At 40.6% G+C, this 21,366-nt stretch overlaps 1 protein-coding gene across 3 annotated transcripts in view; it reads left to right on the top strand.

The window, feature by feature from the left end:
- Nucleotides 1-21,366, top strand: part of peli1b (pellino E3 ubiquitin protein ligase 1b) — a 51,537-nt gene that overhangs the window by 6,855 nt on the left and 23,316 nt on the right. The window contains exon 1 of one of the 3 annotated variants that reach the window (XM_085296244.1): nt 19,649-19,760. The exons of the other annotated variants lie outside the window; for them this stretch is intronic. The gene's annotated coding sequence lies outside the window, so the exon portion shown is untranslated. Of the gene's footprint in view, nt 1-19,648; nt 19,761-21,366 lie in introns of those variants that run through there. 3 annotated transcript variants of the gene reach the window in all.

The following is a 21,366-nucleotide window of genomic DNA, read 5'->3' as shown; positions in this document are numbered from 1 at the left end:
AACTTCTTGTGGGGAGAAAAAAACAACTCAGGTCAATGAGTTTGGTTCTTTTATGTTATTTTTTTTAGGCTAGTATAAAAATAAGGAAATGCATTGAAAATCTGTGTTTCCGTATATTTAGTGACTCATTTTAGCATTTTTCCCCACTGTCCTTGAAAATAACGCCATATTACATTGTGGATATCACCATGGTCATAACTTGTAGGTTAAGCTAATCATTTATCCTTGTTCCTTCCTGTCTCATGCTTTCTTTCCCGCCTGGCCAGGTTTGTCCTGGATATCATTCAGCTGCTTTTCTAGTGTGTCTTTTCTCTGGCGGTCGAATGTACTCAGGCTTCACTGTGTTGAATATGGCAGTAGTAGTCCTTGTTCTGCTCTGGGATCAACTGGCTCTGGAAATGTGTAACGCTCTCCATGGCTGCTTAGGGCTGCTTTTACAACTGCAGGACAGGAAGACGGAGTTGATCAGGAAATGCGACTGAATACATGTCTCATTTATTTTTTGTCACAAAATACTTGAATGAAAAAACCGAAAAATATTTAATAATTTCTTTACAACCACGCGTACCTGTAATATCTCAGGTGTCCCTATACAGGAAGTCTGGACCAGGTATCCATTTAAAAGGCCAGAGTTTGTGTTCTGAGAGTATTACTCAAAGTGGGATCAGCTGGCTTACTGGCTTAAACAAAAGGCAAGTTTAAGTGCCAAAGAAAGAAATCACAGGCACATCATAATAAAATTTAATCAAGAGAACTGAGACTGGATATCTAATACTACATTTGGAGAGAGTGATATAAACGTTGCATGGCCAATACAGCCTCACTCCTTTAAAGTCTTTGGGCCATTTTGGCAAAATCAGCTAAAGAACTTCAATTCCAGCAATCCATTCAGAGCTGGCATTGGTCGATCCTCTGATTTTCCCAGTTCTGTACTCCAGTTTACTCACGTACTTTCTATCATATCTTTCCGCTCTTAACTGCAGACATGTCTCAGCTTGGCCTTCATGATTATTTCAAGCACATTTCCTGTTTTTTACAGCTTATCCTTATTTACTGTGAAATTGCACGTTCTTATTTTCTCAATGAATCATTACCTTCATTATAAACTGTTACTATAGATTATTGAATTTAAACAAAGTCATCATCAGTTTAATGGATTTCAGAACTCTGAGTCGTAATATTCATATTATGGCTCCATACTAAACCGCTTGTTTGTGGTTTATAAGTGGCAGGGGCTTGGGGACGTCAGCCCATTTTGACACTCCCTCTTTGCAATCACTGGTTGCACTTAGGGAGTGAAAAGGTGGATATTCTCCTCGCCTTCCACTTCCTGTGTAAGGCTGTATTCGTCTGCCAGTAACTGTTGCTGGGGTCAAGTAACTTCCTAAGATGAGCTTCCCATTGATTGATCAAGAATCATCATTTCATCCATGTAAGGAGCATTCCTTATAGCTTGCCGATACACTGGTTCAGTTTTTGAAGGGTGGACATCCACAAGAGACTTGTGGATGTCCACCCTGTCACCATAAACAGATGGGTGGGTATCTGGCATATCCTTAGCGTACACTTGTGTAAGTCCACACTTAATACGCCCTGCTCCATCTCTAAAGACAGCTTCCACTGTCGTGTAACTGGGCATTTTAACCCTTGTGTGGTGTTCGTATTTTTGTTACTCAGCCAGTGTTCATGGGTCTGGTGGACCCGCTAGAGTTTTGGCTTACCAAATTAACACTATCAAACAATTTTATGTTAAATTACTCAACAGATGTTTACTTCATCCCAATTACAAGACATATGAACAGCAAACATGGTTAATTTTTTCCCTTTACCTTTGTTAGATCACATTTATGAATTAATGTGCTTCTCGTTTTTCTTTTATATAAAATGTTATAAATAAATCAGTTATAATCAAGTGGAGTGAGTGGAAAGACACAACACATTTACACGTGAAAAAATAATTAATTGTTTAATTTTTCTTTTGAAAAAAACTGAACACGGGTCTCACAGACCCGAACACCATACAAGGGTTAAAGATGTTTTCCTACTCTTCTGTGGTAGCATTCACTTTGTTTCCTCATCTTATCTGTCCCATTGATTCATGTTCTTGGGTTATTGTGCCCTGCCTTTTCAGCTTGTGACACATGTGGCTTGACTCTTATCTTTGTTTCCTCTTGCCCCTTCTGTGGGTTGTTCCTCCGTTTCACTGGCATCTTTCCTTGTTCCAGAATAGAGGGGGTAAACTGGGGTAGGTTTAGGAGCCTAGATAACTTGCTCCCAGTTCAGCCCTTGGCTTCTTGCTCAGGGGCTCCTGGGTTGTGTCCTCATTAAGCCTGCAGCCTATATCAAAGTCTCCCTCCAAAAAACTCCCTTTTGCTCCGTCGCTCATGTCTCGCTTTTTCCTAAGTGTTGCTATCGTCTTCCTTCTGAGCAGGCTTACAGGTTCTCTTCTTCTCCCCGCCTGCCTTTAGCAGTTTTTGCAGATAGGCAGGTCTGGCTTTTGTCTTTGGCGTTCAGGTAGATGTTTTTACTACCGCAAACCGTTCTACACCAGCAGCTGACTCCCTCCTGCTTTTTTGGGTTGTCGTTAAATTAGAAAACAAAACAGAACAGAAAAACACCTAGTTTTCCTCTAGTCTATTCAGACTTCTCAACTCTGCTTTAAAGATCCCTGGTTTATTACAGCAAAATGAGGAAAAGAACTTTAATTCCAGAGTGACGTTCACAGCTGTTTGCCGTTGGTTGATCCTTTGAGGATCCTATTTTTACACTATCCTTTTGAAGTCCTTCCTTTATGATGACACATTCCTTGCCATGAAACCCAGTTCCTTCTGAAACATGGCTTTTTATACTCTTTCTATCATACCCTCCCCCAATCTTTCTTAACTTCAGACCTGTCTACAAACATACCCTCTATGATTATTTTATGCAGACATACTGTTTTTCCACAACTTATCCTGATTCTTTATGAAACTGAAAATTCTCCATTTGCTCAGAGAATTTTAGTCATTCTTTATAAACTTTTACTATAAAACCCTGAATTGTATCTTTGCAGTTACATATTTTTCGGAACTGTGGACCTGGCTTTGAAGTCCTGTATTTGCTGTTTGCGTGCCAGGAGCAAGGCGATATCAGTCCTTTTTGGTAGCAAAGATGCTCAACTTCTGGCACAGTCTAATCTGTATGTGTGGGAAAACCCTGGATGTTGTACAAACATTTACATTATAGACACATGAGGTTTAAAATTTAGAAAAAGTAAACATCTGAAGGATATGAAACATGAGGACATCATGTGTCACCAAACACAAGAGATTCTGATGACCATGAAGATAATGAAGAAAAAACATACTGCACAAACACACAGGTGTCAAAATTTTATATCCATGATTACATTTTGTAGTAAAGGTTTAAGTTTATTACCGTGATGAGTATCCAGGAAATAATGTACTTCAGTGTAATATCCTGTTCTGTAACTGTGATTATGACTGCATGCTTATGCTTGATTCCATGTTTTTATGGCCTGCTTGTATTAAGATGTGAGTACAGAACATCCTTGTTGTACACATGCGTCAGTGTCTGATTGCATGTACCGCACATGCAATCATCCTACATTATATGTCTGCCTCTGTGATCGTGTCATTTTTGCATGTCTAAGACCTTGCGTAGGTTTGTGTCTTGTTACACGTCCACCTACGAGGCTGTTTGTCGTCTGTGTGTATAGTCTGTGTTCTTCCCTCTGAATCTTTAATGAGACTGTAACTCGAACACCAGCCCTCCTATTTCTACCCCTGCCTTCTGTCATCAGTTATCCTCCTCCCGGTGCATCTCACGGGAAAACCAGACAGTAGACCTTCCCTGAAAACTGAAAAAAGATACCTTAGTTCCACAGTGGACAAAGCAGCACAGGGGCAAACTGTGACAGTAACCATATGACGTTTTTTCTCAACATATTAACATGCAAGCCTGCCCGGCTTTTTTTATATTTTGTAGCAAAAATGAATTTGTGTTCGGCCCCATATGGAAAAGATATATATAAATCTAATAAAGTTTGTATCTGTCTTGTGTGAAACTTGTATGAAAAGCATAAAAGAGTTAAAACAGATATAAGATCCCTTGAAAAATTATATAAATGAAACTTGTATGTTTTGGATACTTCCTAAAACAATATATGAAAGTAATGAGAAAGTGGCCACTTTCATGAGTAAATTATATAAGCCTTATATGATTCACTATATGAAGTAGGCCACATCTTATGCAAGTCTTTTTAGGTTTTTTCTATTTCTTTTCCATATGGGGTGTTTCAAGGTGTGAATATTTGCTAGATGATTGTAACATGAAGATCTAAAGGTTTCTAGGTATTTGCTAGTGGAAAACCCAGTGCCCTCATAAACTGATGAATTGATAGCACCACAGGAAAACCTGAATAGTAGCTTGTGATGTCAAACATAGCCACATTATGTAGTATGAGAGGGTGAGCAGTTTTAAATTCTTGGGGGTAACTGTGACCGAGGACCTGTCCTGGGGCAACCATATCACCTCAGTTGTACGGAAGGCCCAACAGCGCCTCTACTACCTGAGGAGACTGCGGAGCGCACACATTCCCAGATCTCTGATGTTGAACTTCTACAACTGTGCCATCAGCAGCGTTCTGACGTATGGATTTCTAGTGTGGTTCCCCAGCTGCACCAAGGCCGATCAGCAAGCACTCCAGCGGGTGGTGAAAGAAGCTGGCAGAATTATTGGAACAAGTCTGCCAGAGATCAGTAATATCTTCCCCACTCGCTGTCTGAGGAGGGTGCACAGTATCCTGCGGGACCAACATCACCCTGCGCGCCACCTTTTCCATCTGCTGCCCTCAGGGAGAAGGTACAGGTCTATACAGGCCAGAACATCCAGACTGGCCAACAGCCTGTATCCACAGGCTGTGAGGCTCCTGAACTCTCTGCCCCCCTCTCACGGACAATAACCATATCCAACTTCTTAATAGCAATGAACTGGTCTGCATTGGTGCATCATATCTTTATTCTCTTCCCCCTCCTGCCCCCCCCCCCCTCTTTCTTAAATAGATAACTATCATATCTGATATCATATCTCACAGTACAATAATATTGAATGGGTTGCATTGTTGTATTTTGTCATGTTTCTCAGGTCTTTGTCTGAATTTCTACGAACATTATTGCTAAGGATTGTCTTATTGCATTGGAGTCACACTGGGTTAAATATGTACACTTGGGTTTTAAGGGGTATTTATTATTTTCTTCTTTTTTTTTGGGTTGTATGGAAGCCCCAAACGCAATTTCATTGTTCTTGACAATGACAATAAATAAATAAATACTAAATACTAAATACTACTAGATTTCTACAAATGTCTGGCATTTGCTTGTCTGAAGCTTGTCTTGTATTAGAGGCCTTGAGGTAAAATTCATTTCTTCCATTTGCCAGACAAAATAGGGTTTACTGCTATAGTTTTTGGGAGAATCAAGGCTTATTTTAATTATTCTTAATTTAACACAGCTCAAGGTAGATTTTGGGAAGTCTGATTCACATGGATGTTATTCAGAAAAAAAAACAGGAAAACATGGGAACCACCTCTATTCTTTATTACTCATCCTGAGCTGCTTTTATTTGAGAGTAAAGATGCGGAAAGAAGGAAACACTGGGATGAGCCATGACACATTAGCCATGAGTCAGATTCACCTCTGTTCACAGTGGACTTAGTCTTCTAATATACCTAGCCTCCAGACAGTCCAACGCTGGTGTCCCACATTATAAGACCTTGAGCGGATCTTGTTTCCGTGGGGGCGCTCTTGGATTTTGTGGAGCTGCAGTCCATTGGGGCTTCTGGAGCAACCAATGGTTTGTTTTAATTATTTAATTAAGTTCTCAGCAGGAATTTGATGCCAGAGGGGTTTGACTCCAGTCTCCCATTAGGAATGTTGGGTGTGTGTTGCCATTTTATACTAGGCAGCATTTTTACTTTTGAAGTGAAATATGAGATGCTTTGTAAATGGATGTGCCATGTTCATGGTTAAAATTGGCCAGAGAGGTGTGAGATGTGTTGAGCTTGCAGCAGCATTTATGGGATGCTCCTGCATGTTTCCTTGTAGCTTTGCTTTATACACAGAGCCCCTTGACCTTTGATGCCATCTTCACCATGTTCACATATGCTTTCAGCAACACAGCTCAGGTTTACATTCCTCACCTTGTCCCTAACGTTCAAGTCCCCTTCCTGACCTGCTCCACATATTTCATGCCTGGCTGTTTGTAGCTGATGAGTGCGAGCATTGTTGTGGCAACACTTCCTCGGGTCAAGTGCTTGGCATCCGGCCCAAAGTGGATTATTGTAATCGGCCTTGTTAGCAACTACTCATTTTTTCCGCCATCGTCACAGCTATGGAAGATCCTCTTAAAAGTAGCTCGACGTGGCTTAATATTAGCCACTACAGTGTCTATGTAGACTCACTGTTTGAGTAACACCACATGGGAAATTGGTCTGCTTTGTGTAGAAGTTTATAAGGTCTCTGGTATAAGCTAATGGTTACTCCAGAAAGCCCAAACACCACAGAAAATGGATGTCTTCTAATATGTTTCCATAAAAAGGGAGGAAATTTAACTCTACCTCACATACAAAATGACAGATGGGCTGAAGCTAATTATTTTTTTATTTGCCATACTAGAGAGCATATGTGCACCATCCTGAGCTAGTCGTGTATGTCTGCTGCTTATTCACATTTACTTTAATGGTCTTTGGCTGAGTCTCCCTTCTTGTGTAAATCACAATTCTGCTCAGCTTTCATGATTAAGACAAACAAAACCAAATGAGATCCAGTGAAGTCATATATTTTGCAGCAGTCAGTTACAATAAACTGATATATGAATCTGAATATTCAGTTTTTGGTACCGGGAGCTTTTTTGGTTTTTGTTCGTCTTCCAATTGGTATTTATGGATGACACCTGGGTGGGCTTTTGTTGCATGCATGTAAACAGTGCATATGTAAATTAAAAGAGGGATACAGTGGCCAAAATACAGTCTCAAACCCATCTGCTGTCAGTAGATGATAAATGGCCTTTTTACAAAATTAATGAGCATTTGTATTTGGGCTATAAAGAACAGGAAGTCGTGGCCTACTTATTAATTATCCAGATATACACTGGCAATATTGAAAAGCAGGAAACACTGGTCTGATACATTAGGTGATAGCTGATGGTATTCTATTGATTGGGTAGTGATTAAATTATCCTCATGATGAGATGACGAGTAGACTTGCAAGCTTGAGGAGGAATTCACAATTACCCTGCAGTAAAACCTAGATCCTGGATTTTTTTTCTCTTTTGTTTTGAATTTCTTTAAATTTGTCTCTCTTTCAACGTTGGACTGCAAAGTCGAGGTTCACTGATAAATTTCCCAACCAGGCAGGATCAATTCAACATTTCAGTTTAAACCAGATGAACTAAAATGAGTCAAAAGACTTAAAATAATTTAGCTTGTGGGAATAACATCATATTATTTGATCTGGGCACACAACCACATGCAAACTTTTTGGTCTAGGTGTAAAATATGAGCTTTTAGACACCAGTTGACTGGACCACAACAAAAGACGATCATTTTTGGGTAACTGCCCTGTCTTTTGAGAAGCAGAACTAATATACAGAAAGAACATGTATAATTTGGACAAATTACAACTTATTGAGTTAAATTCATAGGAAAGAGACCACCAAAACTAAAAATGAAACAGAGGAGCTGTCCATGGATTTGCCCAATATATCTGTACAAAGAGTTTTGTAGTGTGTGCAGTATAAAGTTATAGTGTGTTGAGTTTCTGTTAAAGTGTGTTTTAGCTTCATTATTAGAAGTTAAACCTGGAGGTTAACTGAACTTGCCACCCTTTGTCTCCAGTTTCCTCTGAGCTGGACAGACTCGCTGTCTGCCTTACTGTGCCCACTGTTTTTTATCTTCTCCCTGTCGAGCAGCGTCATGGGGCTCATGTGATCCTAGCCTGACACTATGTGTTCATCCATCATGGTGTAAATACTGGACCACACACAGACGCACACTGGAGAGCACCTCCAGGGACCCCTGAACACGATAAGTGTGTGCCTGTCTGTGAGAGAGCAGGGAATTGGGACTTCCTGTGTGCATCGACACACTGGCTCGGTGTAAATCACTTTCAAGCAGGCCGAGCTGCAGGCATGTCTAATCCCAACAGAAATGATCCTATGGTCCTGTGAGGTCCTGTATTTCTTTAGCCTCAGAATAACATTGAAATTAAAATACATTTAAACCACTCCCAGCCATACAAACAGTAATTTTATTTCAGTTTTATTGCTGAAACTACCACTCAGCAGCACGTGTTAGGAATTCCCACTTTGACTGCTATTGATAATGCCGTCTTATCTCTGTGTGTACACCCAGCTGAGCTGTAGGTGATGTAATTCACACTACACTAATTTTCTGTAGCATTGCATCAGCCGTGAATTTCCCAGACACAAGGTCGTCTTGGATTATAGTTTCTCTGGATGGAAATAACTCTCATGTACTCTTTGGGGGTTTATTTTATGACCAGAAAAAATCTGTTTGATTAGAAATAAGTTTAATAGATAGAGAAATGGACTGATGATGAGCTAATTGTGAACATAAAAAATCTTTACATTAACTGTAAGAATTTAAATTTTACAATGTAGGAGGTGTTGTAGCCCTATTTCTTAAATCCAAGTCACACCACTGAAGGAGAGTGTGAGCAGCACGGAAAATTAATGCTTGGCATTTGCCAAGCGCAGGCAGATTTTGAGATTTTGTCTCGAAGCATCATCCAGTCAGTTTGGACAATAACCAGCGGTCCTCTGGAACATCTCTCCACTCTGTAAAAAATTTACTACTTTTGAGCAAGACTCTTCGTTACTCATAACATTTCAAAGCCTTCAATGTTCTGTTTTACATGTGGTCAGTCGTGCATGTTCTGAGAAAGCAGCGAGTAGAGATGTGCCAGTTAATGTACATGTTTGTATTGAACCATTAAGCTTATCTCACCTTTAGATAACAGTTAATAAGATAAAGTATTCAGAATGCATCTACAATTTGACTTGTGGGGGTTTTTTTTGTTTATTTTTAATAACACTCACCAGACAGGTTATTAGGTCCACCTGTCTAGTAGCAGGTTGGACTCTTTTGTCTTCACAGCTGCCTTAATTCTTCATGGAATTGATTTAGTAAGGTGCCAGAAAGGTGGACCATTTTGAATTTGATTTTGGCTTCGTGAAATGGTGAGGCATCCTGCTGGAAGCAGCCATGAGAAGATGGGTTTGGCATTTAAATGATGCTTAGTTGGTATTAAGGAGCCCAAAGTGTACTACGCCACCACCTGCAGCCTGAATTGTTGATGTTGGGTGGCTGTAGGTCATGAGGTAGAGCAAGTCTACTGATTGGAAGGTTAGAGGTTCAATCCCTGGTTCCTCCAGTCTGCATGCCAAGTATTTTTGGGCAAGATACTAACCCCAAGTTGCTCTCCAATACATACATCGGAGTATTAATGTCTATGAATGTTAGTTAGGAAGCAGTAAAAAGCTTAGAAGAAAGTGCTTGTGTGAATGGGTGTGATTGGGTGAATGTGGCATGTTGTATAGAGTGCTTTGAGTACTCCGAGAGAGTAGAAAAGCGCTATCATGTTGTTTGTGCCAAATTCTGACCCAACCATAGAAACTGAAATGTGTGAACTGTAGCCTCAGTTTCCTGTTCTTAGCTGACCGGAGTGGTTTTGCTTCAACATTTAATGTGTGTTTTGTGTTCAGAGATGCTCTTCTTCATGCCCTGGTTGTAACAAGTGGTTATTTGAGTTTCTGCCAGCTTGAAGCAGTTTGGGCATTCTCCTCTGGCCTCTGGCATCAGCGAGGCATTTTCACCCAGAGAACTGCTGCTCACTGGATATTTTCTCTTTTTTTGGACATTTTCTATAAATGTCCAAAAACCCTAGAGATGGTTGTGTGGGAAAATCCCAGTAGATCAGCAGCTTCTAAAATACTCGGATGCCATCTGGCATTAACGACCAATCATCTTTCCTCATTATTGTGATGCCCGGTTTGAACTCCAACGGGACAATGACTTTTGAAAATGACTATGTGTCTAAATGAACTGAATTGCTGCCATGTGATTGGCTGAATAGATTTTTTTTTTTATCAGCAGGTGTACCTAAGGAAGTGTCTGGTGAGTGTGTGTCTATTCCTGATACAGTATTAACTGAGGGGCCCAGTTTAATTAAATTGGGATCATTTTGAATTGTGAATTGTGCAGAGCTACTCTAGTCCAAAAAGCATGGCGCTGGACTGAGGACTCTTAAGTGTAGACATAAGTGGAAGGCCACTCCTGAGAACAAACAGTGTACACCTTTCACAGAGTCCATTTCCGTGCCATGTCCCGGGTGACTTCCTTAGAGTTCTCCTCCTCTTTCCTTTCTTTTCATGTCCTGTAATGTTAACACCAGCTGTTCATGTCCATCGATCTAACCATGCTGACAAAGGAAAACACAGACAGAAAGAAAAGAGAGAGAATCTATCATCACGTTTGCTCACCCTCCTGCTTCCCAGATCACTTTCTGAATCATCGAGCATCTAATCTTCCCAGTGTGCAAACTAATCTTCCTCAACTGACCCACCCGTGCAGCTATGCACACTGAAGAGTAGACCCCGAAAACAAGCCTGCGCCCACACAAATGCATTTCACTTCACACAAACGCTCACAGTGGATTAGAAAATTCCCACACACAACCTCCCACACCCAAACGGAACTCTCCAAAATACTTAACCATAATTTGTAGGGTTAACACATGATTTGACTTGTTATTGGGTCTTGTTAGAATGAAACTGGTTTTTTAAGACCAACAGCACTTACGAGGATGAGGTTTATGGTCAAGACTCTGCAGTCCTCCTTTTTTTTTCTACGGTCGTAAAAGCTCCAGCATGATGTGCTGGATAATGCTCTGTTTTAGTCACCATTTGGAAAAACAATGAAAGACATTCCAAGAACCTGCAGGAAGCCTTTCATCTCAAGCTCTTTCCTTCTTTGAAAGCCATAAAGAGACGACTGATGTCAAGACCCGTGAGGCTTTTTTATTGTTATGTTTACACCGCCATCTGCATCAAACTTGTTCTTTCACATTTGGTTGTAATTTGTTTGTGGGCGTCAGCGTTTGGATTATTAGCACTTTGACCTGATGCTGCAAAGATTAATCGTGTGACGGGTTAGTTGCAGAAAAGGCCTTCTCACTGCTCTTTGGATGTGAAAAGGCTGAGCTAATAATTTATTCAAACAAACATCTTGTCGGCTCTCGTTAAAGGTAAAGAGGCAGAAATTATTCTCATCAGCTCACTGAAAGTTAGACTCATTCTGGTCTCCCTGATCAGCTGCAATCCTTGTGTTTTTATTCTTTTTTTAAAACCTTTTTTAATTAGAAATCATAATCTGGCAGACAGCTAACATTTTGAGTCGGCTGAGAAATTGGCTCTTCCATCAACCAGCTGGTGTTTGAGGTTTGTGATTTGAGCCATCTGACTCCTCCCCCACATCGAGATTCTTCTAGGAAAATAAAAATCACAGTTGTTCTCTTTTTTTCTTATGCTTTGTTTAATAGGTGTTTTTACCTAATTGTAAATGTTTAACCCGACCCTTGAAGTCTACAGTGGCTGCTTTGTAGTACACAAGAAGGTTCTACACTAAAGCCCCTTAAGTTGCTTTCTTAAGACAAAATATTGCTGCCATTGTGTCAGCAAAGGTTTCCCATTTTACAACGTTTGTATCAATTTTTGTTATTCTGTCATATTTTAGGACAACTTAAAATGACTGAGTTAAAATACTTCATAAACTTGTCCTTAAAGTAATATTTTTGAAGAAATATGTTATTTCTCTTAATAAGATTAACTCAATGATTATGTCATCATATAGAAAATAACTGACAGATCAGTGAGAGGAGATGGTAGAACCATGCTTCGTCTTGCCCAAGTTGCCCGCCTTATTCCCTTATAGGGTGCTGGAACACCCTCAAAGTGTATAAATCCCTTTTGTGGGAAGCATTTAAGGCCAAATACTCCTCTCGGTTTGGAAATATGAATTTCAGGCCCCGTGATGGCTGGTGCAGGCCGTCACCGTAGTTACATATAAGATTTACATTTGCACTTCACTCGAGTGAATAATGTTATGACAGAAATGTGCTTCTGCACTTTGGATAGTAGCAGGAATTACATTTCAAATTTGCAGCTATGAGCGAGGGGCTTTGACCACAGCAGCAATAACCTCCTCTCTGTGAAGGTCATTCCTCAAGGCCACGAGCTTCTGCACTCAGATTTGTTTTCGCTGCTCTGCTGAGCTCAAGAAGCTTACCCTGGTTTCCATACAGAACGCAGGTTAGGCAGATTGGGAGTGTGACGGGGACAAAGAGTTTTGTTTTTCACATTCTTGGTGGTGTGAGATGATTAGCCACTGGATGAGGATACAAAGATTTTAATTCACTTTAGAAAAAGCACAATGAATATTTATAAACTTCCTTTGTGCTCTATCTTGATGGTATCCTTAAATCTGTACTAAAGAAGGTTACTTGTGCAGGGAAAAGAAATCATTTCTATATGAGAATTTAGAGGCATCTAAAAAACAGTAAAAAAAAACTGCTCATGCATTCGACCATTTTTTGGTTGATGGGAACCCTCTTTGGTTTTGCTGCACTGTAACCATCTTTGATGTTCAGGCTGGTACCTAGAAATACGGCACAGTGGGTGGGAGCAGGTGTCTTACTGACATTACCATAAACCAACACTTGTACCAATAAAGTATTTTTGTAAATTCAGTTGGAAAGTAGGACAACACCCACTGTATCTCTGAAGTAGCTCAGAATATCGTGATGTTTTTCATTTGCTGTGGGTTTCTGATATTTCACTTGTAAGCATCACGGTTTCAAGAGCTTTCACCTGTGACATAAAAAGGTTTCAGCACAGATTGCAATCAGAGCTAAAACGTTTGTCACAGCACGGCTGTCCTTCAGCACCACCGAGTATCTCTCTTGCTGCTCTACATTGCCGTGTTCTCTGTTTACAACAGTTTTTTCACCTTTCTATTGCAGTAAGTAGACTAAATAAGTCTGCTCAGTAGGGCTGTTCGATATAACGATATATATCGGATGACGATATAAAAACGTCTATCCTTCATTTTACGCTATTGTTTGTTTCGTGGTGTCGCAAAAGAAACTGTTTACGGCAATATTTTTTTCGTCGTTTTGATGGTCACTGTAGTGGCTATATTAATTTCTTAAAGTTCTCTCTTTCTCTTATATTTAATATAACCACACTACGGACGGACAAGCGCCTGTTTTTATGCGTTGTCGTTAGCAACAACGACACCATCGCGTGTCCGCTTGTTTATGTTCCACATAAACCTTTCACAATAAAGCTCAAGATCCTGTTGAGACTTTTCAAAATAAACTGAATCACGTGAAAGAGCAGATTATTTACGGATGAGAATTAAAAAAGAGCCGCCAGGTGCTAAAAAATAAACCTTAGACTCAAACGTTAGAACAGGCTTTTCCCTGCAGCACGCCGTGTAATAAATACTCACAAAGAAAACGGTGGCCGTTACAACTTATGTCTAAAAATGTATAGTTTCATGCATCGGTTAAAACACTTGACTCCAGCTACACGACGCGCAGCTGGAAACACTTCCCGCAAGTCGAGCTGCACGAGATTCACAGAATTTACAGAAAATGTTACATTTTTGTGATTTATATCGTTATCGGGATGATAGAATTCTTATATCGGGATATGAGATTTTGGTCATATCGCACAGCCCTACTGCTCAGAGTTAAGGGGCAATCATAAATAACTGATTGATCAATCCTTTTAAGCACTAAAATGAAGACTTTTGGATATTTTGCTTGAGCAGCGACGTTTGCATTTAAGAAGACGTCTCACCTCTCCCTACTCTGTCTTATTTGTTTCCAGCTGCTTGTGTGCAGATTCAGCAGTTTCTCTAACCATACTCCACCGACTGACAGTACAGTAGTGCACATCATGTTATGTGTCTATTTTTCTGACTGCAGATGTGACTCTGGGTTCTTTGAATGCAGAGTTGACTTTGGCACTGTTGTCTTGAACTTAGCACCTTTCTGTAAAGTGAGCTCTGGGCTCGAGATGCAGGAAAATTCAGTTCACACTAGCGCGATGCATTAGAATTTCTGATTTTATGCACACATGATGGAAAGAAGTTAAAGCCCCCCTCATGTCGCTGCTTCTCGGCCCGATGGCGGAGGGAGAGATTCTGTTTTTTAAAAAGCTGCGAGCTTTTGAAGCGCACGTGATTCTGCTGCTCAGCACGAAACAGCTGGGGAGCTCAAAGCTCCTCGCTTGCACGCCACTCATAGGAAACATGAAAGGTGTGAGATGCCTAAAAGCCTCAGCGTTTGAGGATGTGGTGAGAGCCAGTAATACTGGGATGATTAGGCATATGATGACCTTCGTCACAAAGAGCTTTGATTAAGATCACAGGAGCCACAAGTGATGAGATGAGCTTATTTCTTTCCTCACGTAGAATTCTCGTTTTTACACAGAAGCCCAAACTAACAAAACAACAGTTACCTATTTTCAGCCTGCATTGGATTATATTTACTGTTAAGCAAGCAGGCAGAATACCCGGGCAGTTTGTGTGTTTTCAAGAACAGTAATATGAGGTGGATTTTATTTCAGAGACTCAGTTATTAAAAAATTTAGCATCGCCATACACTGTGTTGGATTATAGTAGCATCAAATGCAGCTTTCATCTTTGCTATTAAGATGAAGGGGAAGTAAAAAAAAATTGAATTTGCTAAAACTGGAATTTAAAGATCTCCTCTCTAATTCTGTACAATTTCACACTAAAAAACCGACAAAGTCCAGGTTATCTTTTCACAAAGCAACAGGTATTTCATATTAAATACCTCATCTAGTCCAAAAGAGCTAAAACATGCCATCCCCTTTGACTCTGTACCAGACATCTGTGATTATTTATTGATCGGATGACCCACTTTGCCAGGAGGATTTCATTACCGCTTTCCAGTAATGAAGATGCTGCACTGTAGGAGGTCCTGGTTTTCTTTCCTTCCTAATCAATCTTAGGTGTCCAAAGTCCTTCTTTAGTCTTTCTGTGTCCTCTTGAGCATCTTTTCTTGACAAATCTTGCTAATGTATAGTCAGGACCTCCACCTAAAACATACGCTCAAACAATAACATGCCTTCATTTGGGTTTTTAGATTAGATAATAGAATAACACTGCACTTTTAGCTTCTATATTGAAGTCTGTCTCTGTTGGGATTTCATTAGGGCTGCATGTAGGAATTGTGGCACCAAAGTAGGAATTTAAATCACTTAAAAATGTCACTAATATGTAGATAAGTGTCCGTTTTGGGAGGTGTTTTCACATGAGCCAAGCTGAAGGCCTTAGGCCAGCAGCTCATGCATATCAGGACCTGCCTTCTCACTCAGTCATGCACTAGACTTTGCGGAGTAGTTAAGGGATTTCCTGCATACAGAGCCAAAGAAAAGTCATTGGAACTGTAATAAGATTATTTTCTTAAACCATTCCATTAAACTGGGGTCCATTTACTCTATCTAATAGACAGTTTTATTTACCAAGTGGTCAGCAATAGCTGTTCCTGAAGCAGGAACGACCCTGTTAGTTCTATTTTCTGACCCATTTCAGGTTCTTGACCTGCCAGCCGAGAAACACGCTGCCTCTGTAGTTATGTTGTTTGTTTCAACAAAGCTGTGCTTTGTGATCCTGAAAGTGTGTCAGCCTTTAACTTACCATAACACAACCCTTTTTAAGAACTGCACACATTTTAACTCAACATGAAAGCATTGTGCTGGATTCAAATCCTGCAGAGATCTCTGTTAAGTGTGTGGCGTGGGGGGCTGATGCAAGCTCGGTTTCACTGGGCACGGCTCTGTGTTGCTCAATGGCATACACTAAATAGCACAGTTTGACATGTTGCACTGTTGCTAAGTTGGCGATGCATTAAAAAGAAGAAGTACAGCTGCTATCCTGCATGCAAATATGAAAAATTTGGTGTGTGTTCATCGTGTGTTGAGCTCTTTTGGAAGCCGGTGAGAATAGCAGGTGCCTTCATGAAGTAAACTTTTCAGAAGGCTTTTGATTTTGAGGGTTCTGTTCTCGCTGTCAGCAGCTCACCGTTACAAGCAGTGACCTCGGCCAGCAAAGTCAGCCTTTCTGAGATATGGCCCTATTGTTGTAGGACTGTGTCTCGGTCGCTAAGCAGCACTTGGCATGCAGCCACACGGAGCTCTATGTCATGAAGCTGCAGAGGCCGAGAGCTTAGTCAGACACACATTAAAAAAATTATATACACACCCATGCAGTGTATGCAACGTATGTGTACAGGGGACGTCCTTTTTAAACAGTTTGCTCCCCCTCAGCTCCTCCAGTTTATGGATATTATTAGTCCGTAATACAAAATGCATTTATTTTCCTCAGAAAGATGATTCTTTAAGCAAATGATGTGGGCAGATTAACAAATTGTTTAAACCAAATTAAAGCAGAGAAGAGCTGCCAGAAAATGAATCCGCAGCACTCTTTATCGTTGCCCAGTTTTTTTCTTGAGTGAAAGCACCCATTTGTTTTTAAAGACATGTAAAGTGAGTATGTGAAGATGCCAGCAGTGACAAAATATTAGATTTGCAGAGTTTTTGTCTGTAGAGCAAATGATTAATCTATTAGCCAGAAAATAACTTTCAGATTAAATGATTGTGTTTGTTCGTTATGGTCCACTTTGCTGTCCATTTAGTGTAGCTTTGTTTGAACATGGCTGAGTCCATAAATGTGCATCCAGCACCGCAAATCCCACCTCACTTTTCACCATTACCTCGGTCGTGTTTTATTAAAAAACCAGAATGCGCAGTTTTTGTTCCTGAAGAGGCAGCTACTGGTTTTTCTGAGCTGAGACAGAAAGATCAACACCCTGGAGCCGCTTCCAGTAATGAAACCCACAGCATCCTGACCTGTTTTTGCTTTGTTTTCAACGTCTAGATCCATTGGAAAAAAATCAATTCCCAGTGAGTCAGCCAACAGTTTGCTCAGCACTGCTGATTGTGCAAATGTGTGTGTGTGTGTGTGTGTGTGTGTGTGTGTGTGTGTGTGTGTGTGTGTGTGTGTGTGTGTGTGTGTTTTTGTACAGTAAGACGTGTGTTTTCATGTGTGCTGATAATTCAGAGTCGAGGTTTAGGGTTAGTGGGTTTAACCTCTTCTGTAAGAGGAGCATGTGGGCTGCATCTAGTTTCACAGTAGTGTCTAGTGTCGGGATAAGCTGAGAGGATTCACTGCTCTTTTCAGCACCTGCTGAACTCTGCTCTTCAAGTGTCAGCAATGCCACAACAGTTCTGGCTAATCTAAGTAAGTCATAATCTTTCTGATGGGGTGAAATGACGTGCCTGATCATCTGATATTGTCTACTCTGAACCAGATACAGCATGTTGGAATTTTTGTGAATCTTCCACAGAGATCTGTGAGCACACAGTCGTCACCAGTTGTCTTTTTTATTACCAAGTTCTCAGTCAAATACAATAATCAGCTAATCTGACACTGTGACCATTGTATCAGATAAAAATAATGTGTAGTCCCAGCTTGGTACCAGATGTACTAACACTGAATATCGCTGCGCTGTCTGTGTCTAGTAACAATAGTTTTCAAATCCCAAAAAGTTGATTCTGTTCATCTGGACGTAGCGTTTTCAGTGGGAGAAACGTTTCGTTACTCATCCAAGTGACTTCTTCAGTCTCAGCTGACTGCAGGTTTTCCCAATCTTATAAACAGTACATTTACATAATGACTGAAACCAGCACCACTGAAGGAACAATGGGCTGTGAGAGCAGTTCCTTGCTCATTAATATGCAAATGCTCGTGACCATTGATCAACAACCACTGATCAAAGCTCACTGATCAAAGACCACTGATCAATGGCCATGAGTACGATTCAAAGAGAGTTGGGGAAAGGCTGCAATCACAGCATTGCAAGATGGCGAAAGATGTACCCTTAGGCCCCCTCCTCGATTCAGAGATGGTCTTTCCCTTTTCACCTAAATCGCCTCCTTGACTTCCCGCTCAAACCAGAGTTCCTCCCTGTCCAGGATGTGTACATCCTCATCATTAAAAGAGTGTCCACTAGTCTGTAGGTGTAAATAGACTGCAGAGTTCTGGTCTGACGAGGTGGCTCTTCTGTGTTGTGCCATCCGCTTAGCCAGAGGTTGTTTGGTTTCCCCGATGTATTAATCCTAGCAATCCTCCTGGCACTTAACAGCGTACACTATATTACTCTGTTTGTGTCGGGGGACCCGATCCTTGGGGTGGACCAAATTTTTGTTTTTTAGTTTTCAAAAAGACAAGACATGAGTTAAACTCAAGCTCTTTTTATTGGCCACAAAGAAGTGATGTCTGTGGTTGCAAAAAGGGGCTCTCATCTTATAGGATTCTATGGCAAAGCAGTCCTGGGCCATGACATCACTCATTTCCAGTCATATTGAAGTTTCAGAAAGGAGGATTTCCCAGTTGCCTGTCACTCACAAGTTGTTAACCACCGCCATTTGCCAACATAGTCCCCCTCATGTCACATCTGGTTTCACAACGCCAAGATAGTGGCAAAAAAACAGATTTTGAGGTTTTGTGGGGAACATCATGGTAACTGCATCCATCTTTTGCTGCCTACTGTCATTCCCCATAGACACTCATTTTAAAATACCCAACTTTAGAGCTCTAGAAAGCTCACAGGTTGAGCTCATCCACTTGAATACTAGAGTTTATCTATCTGATGAATAGGTGTCATGACAAAGGTAGGTGTCAGGCATCTAAATATGGTCACCTCTGGCTCCAAAAAATAATAGAGAACGTGGTCCAAAACCAGTGAGTAATATCACTGTGGCTACATGGATCTTTTTGTAAAGCAGTTTATGACTGCATGAGCATTTAGCATGTAAAGCGTCTAGCTCCTAAAAATCTTAGTTGTGATGCCCTCATCGGAGTACTTAAAAAACCAACTCCTCCCTCATGTTATTTTTTCTCATGTTATGACGAGAGATCAGATTACTGTCAGCAAGACCAAGAAGTAGGTTTCTGGGTCATTAAAAGCTGCCCAAAGCTGAACCTGGGAAAGCCTTTCTTCACCAGTGAACTAAATTATGTAAATGTGTTCTCACCTCTAGAAACTGCCACTCAAGTGTAAACCACAATGCAGTGTTTCCCCATGCTCTCTGCTGTAATATTTACTCGTCTCCAGGTAACGTTTTGAGCTACTGCGAGCTTAATTTGCACATGACATGTCGAAGCAGTAGAAAAAATGAGAGTTGGGTGCACCACTGATACCCACAGCTTGTCACAACTGATCGGCCTGAAAGCGGCGCTTGTGGTGGTATAAACACTCTGACTTCCTGTTTCTGTGTGGGAACTGTTTATGTGTATGCATCTACCATTTAGCGCAAAGAGGCATCTTCCTCCTAGTAACCCACTGAGCATATGAGCTGTAGGCGTAATCAGCAGACTTCTAAAAGTGAGGGCAACAAATCATATCAGACTTTGTTTTGCACAGCATGGTACTGTGCGTTCTATTTCATGTGTGCACTGTTCTTAACAGCAGAACATCTTTTTTTTAATATATATTTTGGGAAGTAGCTTTTTCATTTCTGGAATAGTTTGATGAGAGATGCCTTTCCATAAAAAGCTTTCCTCTGAACTTCCAGATTCTGTTCCAGAGGTAAGAAAACCTCATTCACAATACATTTGACACTTGTTACTGTGATAATTCGTTCTGTTAGGATGACAAGCGAGTTAAACACATCTGTGATAACAGCAGGGCAGAGAGAAATGTACAGTGTAAAAGTGCTTTAATGGCCAGCTTGCCTATAGAAGGCTACTGATGCTGGTGGTATGGGGACTTGGCGTAATTGGAGAGCGTGGCACGAGCAGAGGTTTTACGACCGTGTGGCGTGAGTGTGCAGTTTTGTTGCCTTTGAGATGATTGCTTAAGAGATTGAAACCAGGTCTGCAAACATTCATAGTCAGCTTCTGTCTTCAAAGCCACTTTGGTGTGGCAAAGTGGCTCTGCTGTCAGTTTGTGATTGCATGGCTCAAGGTGGCAATCTTACATGTGAGAATATGGTGATTGACTGTGACAACTCTGCGAAAATCACAAAGATTGCATTGCTACTTGCATTTAGATTCCAGTTGAAACCTCGTACATCTGAAACAGAAATTAAGAAATTTCTGCTCAAATAGTTAGGTAATTTCTGCAGGACAGCAGTTTAACTGCAGCATGGCTTAGGCGCTCACCTATGCCATGCTGCATAGGACACCTGTTATTAGTGGTTTTGGTGCTACAAATTCAGACTTTATTTAACAAACTAAGAATCACTAAGTAAGTAATTCTAACCACAAGTTGAGAGCTTGCAGTCAGGTCAGACACATCTGTAATAACAAAAACCTTCGATAGCAATTTAGTGGCCAGTTGATCTCAGATTAAAGAAAACCAACTCCTGGAACAAGCTTTATTTTCTGGACAGAGGCGAGTGGTACTGATGCCTCTGGTGTTTTAGTCTTTTGCAAAGATGAATCTCTTCTAACTTTGGTCCTAAAACAAGTCTAGTCTATTAAAGGAAGTTTTTGTGAGTTGTTTAATTATCAACTACAAGCCACGTCCTTGGATTCGGGCTCGATTTGATTTTAAATGGTGTACTCTGATGCTCCACAAGTGCTCATATAACTGTTGCCTTTAGTTCAAACTAAATAGGGCATTGTGCCTTAAATATTTATTTGGAAGGCCTCTGCGTGAACCTAACGCTCAGTCTTTTGGGACTGTATTAGCCTCACTAAGAGTACTGAGAAACAACAAACCTACCCCCACTCTTCATCAAAACACTTTACTTCCTATACTTTATTCATGCGCTCTCTAAGCAAATAGGCACTCAGGGAATATTCTGCTTCATATGTGGAGGGTTGCCTGGATTTGAAGTGATGATATTCTTATTTGGAAAGATTTGCATGCTGTTTTTCTTTTTTTTTTTTTTTTTTACCTTGTAATTGGAAGAGAGGGGGACTTACACAAGAAAGGTCGTGAGTTAAATTTAAAGTAACAGGAAGTCCATCCTCTCCATTTTTCTCATGCCTTCTTTTCTCACACACACTCTCTTTCTCTTCTCCTTTCTTTGATTTCCTGTGTATTTAGAAAGTTGTGTATAAATGCTGACTTCAGAAAATGACTCAAAGCGCTTAACGCAGACACCCAGATCAGTCAGCAGAAAGATTTCCCATCCAGACATGTGAAGGTGTAGACATTTGCCTTTATTTATTTAATCTGCGGAAGT

This window comes from Mchenga conophoros, linkage group LG13, assembly GCF_057382185.1.
Source record: "Mchenga conophoros isolate Kocher_MC1m ecotype Shallow Benthic linkage group LG13, M_conophoros_male_GT1.1, whole genome shotgun sequence".
Lineage (NCBI taxonomy): Eukaryota > Metazoa > Chordata > Actinopteri > Cichliformes > Cichlidae > Mchenga > Mchenga conophoros.
This window is presented reverse-complemented; position numbering and strand designations above follow the sequence as displayed.